The sequence below is a fragment of the Cervus elaphus genome, chromosome 1, assembly GCF_910594005.1.
Source record: "Cervus elaphus chromosome 1, mCerEla1.1, whole genome shotgun sequence".
In the NCBI taxonomy this organism is placed as follows: Eukaryota; Metazoa; Chordata; class Mammalia; order Artiodactyla; family Cervidae; genus Cervus; species Cervus elaphus.
This window is the reverse complement of record NC_057815.1, coordinates 98,224,024-98,228,222: the sequence shown is the minus strand read 5'-3', so window position 1 is coordinate 98,228,222 and position 4,199 is coordinate 98,224,024.

Genomic DNA, 4,199 nt, shown 5'->3' with positions numbered 1-4,199 from the left:
TGACTCACTTTATTACAGGATTCACTTCACTGCAGTGGTTTGGAACCGAAGTCTCCATCTCTCTGAGGTATGCCTGTAAAATATTGTAATGACTCATGTAGTCAATGCATTCCTTTCCTATAGCCATTATTGGTTCATATGTTTATAAATTATGCAAAACAACAGCATCTCAAATTTTGATTTAAGATGTTTATAAATTTTAATAAATATTTATAAATTGGGTTTGGCCCAAGATGGCAGAGGAATAGGATGGGGAGACCACTTTATCTCCTCCAAATTCATCAAAAGATCATTTGAAAGTTGAGCAACTTCCACAAAGCAATTTCTGAATGCTGGTGGAGGACACCAGGCAATGAGGAAGGCAACCCATTCTCTTTGAAGGGAGGTAGGACAAAGTATAAAAGACAAAAAGAGAGACAAAAGAGTTAGGGATAGAGACCTGTCCTTGGGAGGGAGTCGTGAGGAGAAGTTTCCACATAGTAGGAAACCCTCCCACATGTAGGTCTGTAGGGAGATTTGGGATCTCAGGGGGCAACATAACTGGGAGGGAAAAAAAAACCCCACAGAATAAAAACAGTTCTCTAACTGCAACTGCCAGCAGAGAAGTAGCCCAGATGCTTGAGTTCACCACCAGCGAGTGGGGGCTGGACAGGGAGGCATGGGCTGCATGCTTAGGGTAAGGACCAGGCCTAAATGCCCTGACAACAATCTGAGGGAGCTAAGGTGAGCTAGCAACCCACACTGAGGGATCGCCAGAGAGACAAAACAAAATAGAGAAAGAGAAATTTCCCATGAAAGACCCTAACACGTAGGCTGGCCCACATTAGAACAAAGGATTGAGCCAATACCAAAAGAGAGCTAGCCAGAAGCAGAGGGGCAGGCGAGCGACAGCCAGAGCCAGAAGTCAAGGGGCAATGTCAGCCCCAGAGACAGTATCTTCCACCAAACTGTGAGCAGGCCCCCAGTTGCTAACCACATCTTCCTGGGATCCTGAACGGTTAACATCCCCCAGGAGGGTCACAGACTGAGGTCAGCTCCCCAGAGGAGACACACAGCACACCTGAGACAGGGTTCTCACAGCACACCTGGGAAACCGAGTGGCCAGGACCGGGGAGGTGATTAAGATGCACAGGCCACCTGGGATGGTGCGCTCGCCAAACGCCTGAGCTGCTTGGACCTGGGAAGGGCACAAAATGCACTCCCAACCAGGTCTGTGCCCTTGTGGAGCACCCGAGAACCTGAGCAGCTTAGGCCTGGGAAGGGCACGAAATGCAGGGTCCACTTGGGACAGGACTCTTGCAGAGCAACCTAGAGCCTGAGCAGTGTAGACCCAGGAAGTACACGCTGCCTTGAGCTGGGGCAAACCCAGCGTGGTCACACACTGGAAGTACTCCCCACATACACACGCCAGTGACATTTGCTTGCAGTGTCCCTGCCTCCCAACAATATAACTGAACAAGTGAACCTAAATAAGTGACTCCCTTCACCCCCTTGTGTCAGGGCAGAAATTAGACACTGAAAAGGCTTGCAAACAGAGGAAGCCAAAATAAAGAAGAGGGAACAGCTCTGGAAGTGACAGGTGCACAGATTAAAACCCTGTAGTTAACATTAACAGTGCATTGGAGGGGACCTCCAGACCTTGAGAACAAGTACAAGCTGGAACAAGGAAATATCTGAAACTGAATTGACACCACACTGCCCACAACAGCTCCAAAGAAATTCCTAGATATATTTTTACTATTATCACTTTTTAATTAAAAAAAATTAAGTTATTACTCCTTTAATTTTCACTTTTATAACCTACTATTACCTTACAAAAAAAGACCCTATTTATAAAACAAATTTCATATATTTCTTTTTAATTTTTGTGATTGATTTTTTTTTTTTTTTTGTATTTTTGAGAGTCTAACCTCTGTTCTAGATTTTTAATCTTTGCTTTTTGGTATTTGCTATCAATTTTGTACCTTTAAGAATCTAATCTTCAGCATACTTTTTCACTTAGGGAACTGATTACTGGCTAGATTCATCTCTCCCCTTTTGACTCCCCCTCTTCTCCTCCTGGTCACCTCTATCTCCCTCCTCCCTCTTCTCTTCTCCATGTAACTCTATGAATTTCTCTGGGTGTCCCTCGCTGTGGAAAACTGTTCTCAGCATTAACCTAGATGTTTTATCATCAGTGCTATATGGATGGGGAGGTCTTGAGGCTACTGTAACAGAAGGACTGAAAGCTAGAGGCAGGAGGCTTAACTCCAAAATTTGAGAACATCAGAGAATTCCTGATTCCAGGGAACATTAATAGACCAGTTCAGTTCAGCTGCTCAGTTGTTTCCGACTCTTTGTGACCCCATGAACTGCAGCACGCCAGGCCTCCCTGTCCATCACCAACTCCCAGAGTTTACCCAAACTCATGTCCATTGAGTCGGTGATGCCATCCAACCATCTCATCCTCTGTCGTCCCCTTCTCCTCCTGCCTTCAATCTTTCCCAGCATCAGGGGCTTTTCAAATGAGTAAGCTCTTCGCATCAGGTGGCCAAAGTATTCGAGTTTCAGCTTCAACATCAGTCCTACCAATGAACACCCAGGACTGATCTCCTTTAGGATGGACTGGTTGGATCTCCCTGCAGTCCAAGGGACTCTCAAGAGTCTTCTCCAACACCACAGTTCAAAAGCATCAATTCTTCAGCGCTCAGCTTTCTTTACAGCCCAACTCTCACATCCATACCTGACTACTGGAAAAACCATAGCCTTGACTAGATGGACCTTTGTTAACAAAGTAGTATATATGCTTTTTAATATGCTATCTAGGTAATAGACAAGAGCTCACCCAAAAGTCTCCATACCTACACTGAAACCAAGCTCCACCCAAGAGCCAACAAGTTCAAGTGAAAGGTATACCACACTAATTCTCCAGCAAAGCAGGAACACAGCCCTGAGCATTAAAAGACTGCCCAAAGCCATGCTAAGAGGAAGGTTCATAGCAATACAAGCTTACCTCAAGAAGCAAGAGAAAAATCAAATAAATAATGTAATTTTACACCTAAAAAAACTAGAAAAAAGAAGAAATGAAGAACCCCAAAGTTAGTAGAAGGAAAGAAATAATAAAAATCAGGGCAGAAATAAATGAAAAAATGAAACAAAGGAGATTATAGCAAACAACAAAACTAAAAGCTGGATCTTTGAGAAGATAAGTAAAATAGACAAACCATTAGCCAGACTCAATCAAGAAAAAAAGGGAGAAGACTCAAATCAACAAAATTAGCAATGAAAATGAAGAAATCACAACAGACAACACAGAAATGCAAAGGATCATAAGAGACTACTATTAGCAACTATATGCCAATAAAATGGACAACTTGGAAGAAGTGGGTGAATTCTTAGAAAAGTATACCTTCCAAAACTGAACCAGGAAGAAACAGAAAATCTTAACAAACCCATCACAAGCACAGAAATGAAACTGTAATAAAAAACCTTCCAACAAACAAAAGCCCAGGACCAGATGGCTTCACAGGTGAATTCTACCAAAAACTTAGAGAAGAGCTGACACCTATCTTACTCAAAATCTTACAGAAAATTGCAGAAGAAGGTAAACTGCCAAACTCATCCTATGGAGACCACCATCACCTTATACCAAAACCAGACAAAGATGCTACACACACACACACACTACAGCCCAATAACACTGATGAATATAGATTTTAAAAAATCCTCAACAAAATTCTAGCAAACAGAATACAGAAACATATTAAGAAGATCATACATCATGACCAAGGGGCTTTATCCCAGGGATGCAAGGATTCTTCAATATTTCACAAATCAATCAATGTGATACACCACATTAACAAATTGAAAGATAAAAACCATATGGTTATCTCAATAGATGCAGAGAAAGCCTTTGACAAAATTCAACACCTATTTATAATAATAAAAAAAAAAACTCTCCATAAAGCAGGCATACAAGGAACATACCTCAACATAATAAAAGCCATATATGTAAACCCACAGAAAACATTATCCTCAATGGTGAGAAATTGAAAGCATTTCCCCTAAAGTCAGGAACAAGACAAGGGTGCCCACTCTCACCACTACTATTCAACATAGTTTTGGAAGTGTTAGCCACAGCATTTAGAGAAGAAAAAGAAATAAAAGGAACCCAGATTGGAAAAGAAGAAGTAAAACTCCCACTGTTTGCAGATGACATG